At 35.9% G+C, this 11,425-nt stretch overlaps 1 long non-coding RNA gene across 1 annotated transcript; it reads left to right on the top strand.

Moving 5' to 3' along the window:
* The first annotated feature begins 632 nt into the window (after window positions 1–632).
* LOC147567330 (uncharacterized) lies at window positions 633–2,071 on the top strand. The gene is made up of 5 exons (XR_015237643.1): window positions 633–759; window positions 841–962; window positions 1,396–1,440; window positions 1,603–1,826; window positions 1,976–2,071. It is a non-coding gene; the product is annotated as an uncharacterized LOC147567330 (long non-coding RNA).
* The last annotated feature ends 9,354 nt before the right edge of the window (window positions 2,072–11,425 follow it).

An 11,425-nucleotide genomic window follows, 5' to 3' on the forward strand; every position in this document is an offset into this window, starting at 1 on the left:
GAGTAACACTAATGACATGAATTAAGTGGTGCTTTATTGCTCATCAAAATTGTATTTATTACGTTAATTAATATCAATAACCCTCAACACCTCTTCATCTTCTATGTGCGCCACTCGATGTTATTTTCTTCTTTTCCTCATTTCAAAACCTTAACGTCTTCATCTTAGATCTCTCCATCTTAATTACACCCACTAATTCTAATTAAAATATAATTGTTCATCAGTTTTTTGGGTCTTGTAAATTAGCCACCATTAAGATCAATAATTTCCAAAATCCTTTCGGTCTAAACCCTATTCAAATGGTAACGATTATGATAAATCATGGTCATCTTCTTGAATCAATATTTACCATCCCTAATCAATTCTAAATCAATGTAGCGGTTTCAAGTTTAGAGAGAAAAATATTTAAGTTCAATATGGATTTCTGGATGCTATTAACCATGGAGTTTTTTTTTTATCCTCCTTCACTTACATTTCATTTTTTTTCTAATCTAAAATAAATGCCGAAATTTGATCGTTTCTTATTTGGTTATACGATGGAGCTTTATACCTACCCATTTCATTTTTCGTTTTTCTTTGTCTTCTCAGACAATTTTTCTTTGCATTAATTCTTCACTTTCTGCTTGTAAATTCATGTGCTCCATGATTCATTTTTCCTTAATTTGTTCATTCTTGCTTTATTCATGACCAAGGTAGAAGACAGGGAAGATCAATATCAATGCCTCCGAGGAGAAGATTCATTGTTCAGTGTGCCTACAGGTTCAAATTTCAATCGATGACAACTAACTTCTGTTTATACATAAAAAAAAAATTTTTTGCAAATTTTTTTTCTTTTTTCAGGATCTTCAAAGCTTGCCATATTGTGACCATCAGTTTTGTCTTCCTTGTGTCGATAAACGTCTTGTGAAGCAGGACTCTTGCCACATTACAGAAGGGATCTCTCACATTCATATTTTCTTGAGGTTATACATTTAGTTTTCCATTCAAACCCACTTTTTCTTAATAGGTTTTAGTTATACCATGTACATGGAATATGGGTTCACTTCTAATGGTTTCTTGCTTTTTCATTAGTTAGTACTAATCCACATTTATTTCTTACTAAAACTAAACCATCCGGCAATCTACCAAGAAAGCAACCGTTCTCTAAGCCAACCTTCTGGTTAGCTTACACATAAATCATGTATCCTTTAATTTTAATGATTTTTGTATTTTTTTTTCGCAATTTCTTCACTGACTTACTGTCTTTGATGTTCAGTACTTTTTATGAAGTTTAAGGTTATTTTACATGAATTTTAGTTTGTATGATTGTTTGTGGTTTTAAATGTTGATGAAGGTGTGTATTGGTTGACTTATTTACATGATTCTCAATCCGACTCAGAGCTTTTTGGTTTTTAGGTTATAGCAGTACTGAACAACATCTATTTCTTAATCAATTCTATTGTAAGTGATCTAACCTAACATTTTTTTTACTTCTTTTTTGTACTAGATTTGGATACGATATTGTTATTTTGTAGGAAGAGAAGAATACGAAGAATGTATATAACTATTTTATCATTCTCTTTGTAAACTTTTGCTTTTGATTGTTTTTTTTGTACGATTTAGGAATGGATTGATTCTCGAAGTTCTAAAGAGATCTTAATAGGATACCAAACATAAAAAGGGAATTGTTCTCAGGTCTTAATTTGCATTGCCGAATAAATAGGTGGGATAGACATCTACATACAATTTTTTGTTTTTAGTAAATTGGTTTTCGACCTCTCAACTCTATGAAATCTTCGACATATTCTCTCTCATCAACAACATGTTTTTTTCTTCTTTCGCTCCAGGTGAGAAAAAAAGAATCTCTTCGATTTTTTTTTTATTATTCTTATCTTTTTGTTTGATCTTTATTTCTTAGAAATTGGTTCGATTGAATTAATGTTCTTTTTGTTTGATCTTTATTTCTTAGAAATTCGTTGACACTTGATTTTTGCAGCGCAAACGACAATGGAAGTAGAGAAATAGATTTTTAAGGCACTGACAAATATTCATTATCGGAACCCTCTATTGTGAAAAGAGTTGATATTTTACCTATCGCTACCGATTTTAATATTTTTTTCTGCAAAGAAGAATGTCATGTAAATTAAAGAAAATGTACTTTTAATTTCGTTGTAACTGAGTTTTAATCTTATTTTTTAGTTTGTTTTTTTCTTGGTGACTTCCGTAATCATCCAAAGGTTTTATACATCTTCTTAATATTTTCTTCTCTTAGTTTGATAGGTGTATAACTTTAACATTAACCTTACTTCTTATAATCAATTTGGAGACAATTAATCAATTTGGAGCTTCGAAACCGATTTACCTCTTTTGGAGAGTAACCGTGAAGATTAGTGGAGAGATTTGAGGGCAAAACCTCCCATGTTTTCTATCTACCTGGTATAACCCATGGCCATAGGACATGGGTAATTTGTGAAGAACTAAGCAAGATTATATGAAACATCATAACGATACAAGACACAAATGAAAATTAATCAACATCATAAATTCATACCATCTACTAAGATAAAGAATGGAGAAGTAAAAGTAGAAACAAGATTATACAAAAAATATGAAAATGATTTTATAAATTCATTTGTGAAGCAGATAATCAAAATTAAACTACCTCCTATGATGTGATAAGCATGTGCCCGTGCCCTAAGGGCACGGGCTATACCTAGTCTATTATATAAAACGCAATATTTTTTGCTAACTGGGACAAACCGAAAGATAAATCTAACCGTCTGTTGTGTTTTTTCTCAGATATTAGCCATTAGATCTCTGACCTACCTAAAAAAAACACAATTCTTTCACCCACTCACTAAAGCTATTATACAAACCCACGATAAATTTTGACCGTTCAATTTCCACAGTTAAATCTCAACCCTTAATTCCTATCTCAAATTATAACCACCATCGTAAAATTAATGACAGATTAATTTTATACTAATGACCATTTTCACAATTTATTATCTCCATAACTTTTTCAATATTAATTGTGTTTTAGGTTATGAAATCATGACCCTTAGATCTTTATCCGTGAAATCTCCTTAAATCTTAACCATTGGTATCTCCCTCTTAACCTCTTTATCTCCACCTTCGTAAAAGTAATGACAGATTAATTTTATACTAATGACCATTTTCACAATTTATTATCTCCATAACTTTTTCAATTTTAATTGTGTTTTAGGTTATGAAATCATAACCCTTAAATCTTTATCCGTGAAATCTCCTAAAATCTTAACCATTGGTATCTCCCTCATAACCTCTTTATCTCCACCTTCGTAAAATTAATGACAAATCAGTTTTATACTAATGACCATTTTCACAAGTTATTATCTCCATAACTTTTTCAATATTAATTGTGTTTTAGGTTATGAAATCATAACCCCTCGATCTTAATACGTGAAATCTCCTTAAATCTTAACCCTTGGTATCTCCCTCATAACCTCTCTATCTCCATAAAAACGCAATATTTTTTGCTTACTGGAACAAACCAAAAGATAAATCTAACCGTCTGTTGTGTTTTTTATCAGATATTAGTCATTAAATCTCTTACCTACCTAAAAAAACACAATTCGTTCACCCACTCACTAAATCTATTATACAAACCCACGATAAATTTTCCGTTCAATTTCTACGGTTATATCTCAACCCTTAATTCTTATCTCAAATTATAACCACCATCATAAAATTAATGACAGATTAATTTTATACTAATGACCATTTTCACAATTTATTATCTCCATAACTTTTTCAATATTAATTGTGTTTTAGGTTATGAAATCATAACCTTTAGATCTTAATCTCTAAAATCTCCTTAAATCTTAACCCTTGATATGTCCCTCAAAACCTCTCTATCTCCATAATTTTCCAAAAAGTAATTGTCCTTCGGTTATAAAAGAAGAAGATTAATGGATTTTATTTCCCAATCCTTTCTCTATATATACTTTCCTCCTATAATCATTCTTTCTTACAATTCTATCTCCCTCTTTCTTAAGAAATTTCTCATTTGTTTGTAGAAGAAATTTTTTTCGATGGTTCAACATTAGTTTTTCTTAGTTGATTTAGTATTAGCTTTTCTTAATTTTGTTAATATTAAAGGAGTTGAAGGAGATGTCCTTCGACCAAGATGGCAATGCGAGCAATATGTCGGCTAGGACAATTGATGAAGAAGATCATCAAGTCCGATTGATTTAGGGGTCGTAGCGTTTAGCTAGAAACCAACTACGATCGTCGAATTACGAAGTAATTCGCGGCTAACTTCGATCGGATCCTACATCGGGTTACACATAAGAATGGGTATTTAATCGGATGATATGACTAGTGGGAGTGTGATATAACATTGGGAATGTCCCATAAACATATCTCACAGGCCTAAATAGAATTTGGGCAAAAGATAGCAAAAAGGCCCGAAATAAGGGTTTTTGGCCTAGGCCGATTCGGACACTTTTAGGGCTCGGATTGGGCTGATTTTTGGAGGGACGTTTCCTTATGTTATGAAAATTAAATATGCCAATTTTGGCTGGTTTTGGACGTCATCTCCTTAGGGAATTGAGAAAATATCAACTAGTTGCTATTTTCGACTATTTCCCTAAATCTTATTCTAAAGGGTGTTTTAGGAAACCTAAAAGGAGGTGGATTCTTATTAGGGTTCTATATAAACACTCTTAGGGCAGAGAATAAGGTGTGGAATTTCTCTCTAAGCTTTCTTACTCTACCACATCAAGTAGAGAGGAGAAAGTGAGCTAATTCCCAAGCTATCTTCTAGTCAAGCAAGAAGAAGGTCTTCTTATTATCAAACCACCATTGGAGTGCTAGCGAGCTTTCAAGGAGGGAGATTAAATACACTATTCGGTGTCCCAAGTAGAGGAGCTACACTTGAAGCTCTTGGTCTTCTTTAATCAATTCAACTAGTTCGAGGGAAAAGCGATTAAGGTAATCTACTATCTCCATTAGTTTAATTACTAGTTTTGCATGATGATCTTGGGGATACTAGTGTTAGACATTAGATGTCGTTATCCGCTATAAACACTAGTATAAGGGTTTAATTCCCTACAGTGGTATCAGAGCCTCTTGCAATTAACTAGTTTTTGCTAAGAATCGAACTAATTCATATTTGATATACTTGATAGTTTGAAAATTGAGTTTATAAAAGTATTTTAAAAGTATTTTAAACTCATAATTTGATATTATTGAATGGGATTCAATAAATTTTCAAATTGAGAATCAAATTGATGATTGAAAGTGTTGTAAACTCAATTTGATTGAATTTCGGACTAATCCATGCTTGATTAAGTTGATAGTTATGTCCGGCCAGGAAGCTTCCTGGCCGGACCGGAAGCTTCCTGGCCGGACCGGAAGCTCCTGGACGCGTCCAGAGCAGCTGCAACCAGAAGCTCCTGGACGCGTCTAGAGCAGCTACTGGGGACGCGTCTTGGAGACGCGTCCAGGTCGCGTCTAAGACGCGATCAGCAGCTGCAAGGGAGCTTCCTGGACGCGTCTTGGAGATGCGTCTGGGAGGTTCTGGGTGTCTCGGACTAGGTCCGAGACACCTAGTGCTGGTCCGGTCCAGCACCAGACACGTCTAGGACGCGTCTGGTACATGGACTAGCGTCCTGGCTCCGGCCAGGACGAGACCAGGCCTTGGTAGGCCTCGGCCAGGACATGCAGGTCCTACGGGCCAAAACGGATTTCTCTTTAAATTGATTTATGAAATCATTAAGAATCGAACCAATATTTTTTTCCGAAATTGACCCGGGCTTTCAGAACCCGAAACGGAGTTTTTCTTAAAGATGATTTTAGAAATCATAAAAGATAAAACCGGAACGCACCATTAGTTGAATTCTTCGAATTTAGACTTAAGGTCCGTAATGTGACATGTGATGTCAACAAAAGTATCTCCCAAGATAATCATGCATATATAATTCTTAGCCTTGATATGTTATATGATTGCATGTGATGTGAATGCGGGAAACTAGTATGGCCATAGATTTATTTCTTTATTCTTGTTTTAAGCACGAATGGGTGCATGCTTTGTAATTAATTTTAATTTCAAGTTTATACGATCTGCGAATCGTTAGAGTCTTGTAATTAGAGTTTAGGGTCTATGAGTCCATTGAAGAAACTCGAGGATGAAATCCAAAGGCGAGTGGGAGAAATCAATGGAGGTTCAAAGATGGCGATCTAAGACGAACCAAAAGGCGAAACAAGAAGAAAACCAAAGGAGATTAGATCTTCTAGGTTAGGGGCCATACTAGGATCCATGTCTGATTGATTTACTTTCTCGCGCGCATTTACTTACTTATTTACGCTTTATGTCGTGGATGTTAGTTAGACTAAATAGTTCACTATAACAAACGCCAGACTAGCGTAAAAGTCCCCAAAACGTAATCTTGAGTAATCGCCTATCCAGATTAAGACACTCGTTGCGCCCTTGTTCGAGGAAGGTGGGTCGGCCTTCGCAGAGTACCTCCTCTACCTTGGGACAATGCGGGTAGGTCTATGGAAGAGGCCTACAAGTCTAAATGGTTCTACTCAACGAGATCAGCAAGAGAGTCTTGGATACTCGAGGCAAAATGATAGATTAGTCATTCATTAATGAAATCTATCAACCAAGAGTCATAAGGTATGATCAGTGAAGTAGTTCACTCACCCGGAACGACGGAGTCAAAGGGTAGGGCCTTCGTCCGCTTTACTCCGAAGAACTGAGATCTTGGAATCACTTATTCAATCGGGGACGATTTTTATTGAATAATGTGGGAAAACTAAGTTTTTCAAAATGATAACGAGTTTTAAAACTTTGTCATTTATGTAGTTTTAAGATGACACAAACGATTTCAACATTGAATCACACCTAAGGGAGGTGCTGATCAACTTCCTAGAATGGAAGAAGAAATCGAGAAAGGTTCTCCGATTTAAAAGGAAAGCGTACTAGAATACCCAATTCCAATGTTGACTCATACCGAAGAAGGTCCAAAGTCATTTGCAAGCAATCGTATAACATTCTCTTTGGAAGAGTAATGAATGCTAGCATGACCATTGAGACAAACTGAGGAAATAGTTCCTACAGAAGTCATAAATGGAGAGGCACGAGACCTCCATGGCAAATCTGAAAGTCATCCTAATGGAAGACAAAAGAATTCATCTATCACCCAATTCAATATCGATTGAACAAAGATAGATAAGACCTTAGATGAGTCACTCAGGTTGTTATGAACAACTGAGCAAAACACACGGGAACATCGAATCTAAGAAACAGTTCTTAAGATTCGATGGAAGGAATCTAAGAAAGAGTTCTTGAGATTCAAAAGGGCAAAGGATCAGTCAAGTGAGACAAATATTTGATCAAAGAAAAGCAGTTTCCGAGTACATGATCAAGAGTATTTCTCATTACTGTAAATGTTTCCAAATAATGGTTAGACCATTTAAAAAGGAAACTACCTTTACCACCTGGAGGACGATAGGAATGGAATTATGAATTCCGGTTCCGTATCCTTGTTAACAAAGTTAAACAAGTATCATAGAATTCCTTCATCAGGTATTTAAAACCAGATGAGCGGCTCCGTGAGAGCTTAAGGGAATTACATACTTGACTGAAAGAAGTAAAGATCCAAGAGGGAGCAGAAGCAGTAATGCTAAGGATGCTGAAAGGGATCGAAGTCTTCTCTTAGACACTGATCTAGCTTAGAACTTAATAATAATTTATTTGTTCTTCTAGAAACATGTGATGTTTTAAATCAGTGGTAAATTAACTGAAGGTTAACATTGATAATGGCTGATTCACACTCATCAACTTCAGCATTGTCGATTAGGTCTTGAGGACTAATTGACAAAGTCACCCTATCAAAAGGGCATAAGACTAGTAATCTACTAGGACTCATACAGTGTTATGCAGACCTATAAGTTTACTTGCAGAAGCTGACGAGATAAACTTGAAATATGTACTCCGACAACTTCATGAAGTATGGAAACGTACAAATCATAAAGTATAAGTCAGAATGTTTGAAAGGTTCAAACAAAGTACAAACCGAAGTAAAAGAATCATTTTTGACAAAAGAGTTTAAGTCATCCGATTAGATTGGAGTGATAAAAACTTGAGTCAAATACTTAATAACCATCAAAGGAGTTGAGAAAACGTTTCCCAACTCGCTCCATGGAACACATCTGAGGGATGGTGGATTCAGTGGGAGTAATCGAACATTGCTATGCATAATTCGATCAAAGATGGGTTTAAGCCAGTCTTCCGAATATTTTGGGACATATTCTAGAAACGATTGTTTTCACACTTACCAAAGTCCGTCTAACAGCTAAGCTTGTAAAAGCATTACAAAAATTAGCTAAAAGTCTGACGCAATTTCTTTAGAAGAAATTTGGGCTTTTTCCACAAGCAATCAAGAGAACAAAGTGTTTGTTGCTCATGATAGTATTCTTATAGTAATTAGCACACCTAGTAGTCTGGGAGAAAAGTACTAATTATTACAAGAATAAGTGGGAGAAAAGTACAAGTCGAATTAATTCGATCATGAGAAAAATCATGAAGAGTCATGAAGAACAATCATGAAACTTGTACAAGACGATTAAATTCGACCAAGAGCAACAAACTGCGGCTCCTCAGAAAAGGAAAGGTTAAAGATATGATCTTGTAAACCCACCGCACAAAAGCGAATGTCATTCGCAGGAGAACTCTCAAAGCGAGTGAAAGTGTCTCTAAAGGAATATCTCAAAGTAGTTGAGAAAATTCCAAAATGTTGTTCAAAAGCCCTGAAAGGTCAAAATAAAATCTTAAAGACTCAGAAAATAAAGGTTATTTCTGAAGAGATAAAAGACCTGCGCAGAAACGGAAACTGACTTTAGATTTTGGCTAGAAGCCAAAATCATCGTGGAATCCATATCTCGTCAAGACATGAAGCTTGATAATTTAAGTCAACAGAAGACCTAAATTGGTTTTCCAAAGTAGAAAACTGAGAAGGATGGAAACATTCATGTTTCCCGAAACTAGACAAGAAGAATAAGATTCTTCCAATCAAGTTATGTCCATAGGCATGCTTCAGAAATCTATCGACGGATTAATAGCACGCAAGAGTTAGAGTTAGAATCTTCGATTAAAAAAGGCAATCAAAGAAGTTTGATTCTTGAGGAATGAAGAAAATCTTGAATCACGAGTTTCAAGAAGGTAAGTGGGAGAAACAAACCTTCCGGGTCCGTATGCTGAGTACATACAAAAGATTGAGTACGACATAAGATGTTGTGTAACAGTGAACACACTGACTCAACAAAAGGACCACACACAAGGATGAAATGCCATTTTGGGCATCTGAAGATCTATAAGCATAGATCAAAAGGATGATAGGATTGGAGAGACTCAGTACGCTGAGATGTTTGAGATCCGAAACAGAAAATCTAAGACTCGGAAAGTCTAAAAGAATTTCGACCCAAAACTCATGACTAAGAGCGTTGCTAAATCGGAGTTTGAAAAGACACCGATGTAGCAAACAAGCATGAGAGAGAGATTTATGTTCGAATACATAAACTCAATCATATTGGATATGATTAGCATTTGAATATCCAAATTCGGATTTGAAAACCGAAACACTACTTAGAAACATCCTAGAAGGCTAAAGGATGAAGTAGTACAAAAGTTGAACATGTCATCGTAGCAAACTTCCAGACATGGAAGGAAAGTAGGCTAAAAGTGTTTTAAGCCGGGAACTGTTGCAAATACTACATAAAGAATTAAAAGCCTTAACTCTAGTAAAAGTTACTAGGAATTATCAAGGTTGAAGATAACGGTCTTCAAATTAATTGATAATAAGCAAAGTTTAAACGGATTACATCCGTAGTCAAACTAAACTGTCACCTAAGACAAAGTATGAGAGTCATACACGAGTCTAAGGCATGAGGTATAATTTTAAACCTCGACAAGTAAAACTGAGTGGGTAAAAAGAGTTTTACGGAAGAGGCTCAGATTTACAACTCTCGTTATCAGAAATAATAGAGTTGTTTCACCAGTCGTCTAAATTTGGTTTAGTGTTTAAATGACAGTCCATTGATGATAAAACATTCCGAATAGGTTTGTCAGATACGTGATCTGATGAATGAAACCCTATTAAGTGAACTTGGAATATTTATTATCAAATCCCTGGTCCAGGTCATTGCATAGACAACAATGACTCACGAAGACTAGCACGGGAGTCGATGGGATAGCGCAGTTTCATGGGCTATAGGAATAGTACATTCTATTCGACTACGTGGGTGTGTAAAAGGTTTATACACTGGATAACCCTCAAATGAGAAGTACATCACTCGTGATGAACGTCAATACTTCTCATAAAGACAATTGGAGAGATTCCTCAAACCATGAGTGCTCCACTCATCTTGTGAAAGGAATGTCCGACTTTGGTTCCGTCAAACGCCGCGCCGTAAAAGGAGGTTATAAAGACGGATACTGGGAAGGACAGGATAGACATGAAGTTAAGTGGGAGCGCAAGAATGGATTGTGTCAACCTAATCACATTAGGTACAAAGTGTCTCAAGGCCACTTGATGAGTAGCAACTGAAAATGCGTGGCCACGCTCAAACGGATTAGGAGTTAATCGTTTGTATTTTACAGTTGTACTCGGATATCAAGAAAGTCTGAATGACGTGACGTATCAGATGGGATACTAAATTGACACGGGAATCGAGACATTGCACTTGTTCTAAGTCCAAGTGGGAGTCTGAAGGAGTTGAAGGAGATGTCCTTCGACCAAGATGGCAATGCGAGCAATATGTCGGCTAGGACAATTGATGAAGAAGATCATCAAGTCTGATTGATTTAGGGGTCGTAGCGTTTAGCTAGAAACCAACTACGATCGTCGAATTACGAAGTAATTCGCGGCTAACTTCGATCGGATCCTACATCGGGTTACACATAAGAATGGGTATTTAATCGGATGATATGACTAGTGGGAGTGTGATATAACATTTGGAATGTCTCATAAACATATCTCACAGGCCTAAATAGAATTCGGGCAAAAGATAGCAAAAAGGCCTGAAATAAGGGTTTTGGGCCTAGGCCGATTCGGGCACTTTTAGGGCTCGGATTGGGCTGATTTTTGGAGGGACGTTTCCTTATGTTATGAACATTAAATATACCAATTTTGGCTGGGTTTGGACGTCATATCCTTAGGGAATTGGGAAAATATCAACTAGTTGCTATTTTCGACTATTTCCCTAAATCTTATTCTAAAGGGTGTTTTAGGAAACCTAAAAGGAGGTGAATTATTATTAGGGTTCTATATAAACACTCTTAGGGCAGAGAATAAGGTGTGGAATTTCTCTCTAAGCTTTCTTACTCTACCACATCAAGTAGAGAGGAGAAAGTGAGCTAATTCCCAAGCTATCTTCTAGTCAAGCAAGAAGAAGGTCT

This window comes from Eschscholzia californica, unplaced genomic scaffold (assembly GCF_041429995.1).
Source record: "Eschscholzia californica isolate CP2 unplaced genomic scaffold, dmEscCali1.0.p SCAF_1, whole genome shotgun sequence".
NCBI lineage: Eukaryota > Viridiplantae > Streptophyta > Magnoliopsida > Ranunculales > Papaveraceae > Eschscholzia > Eschscholzia californica.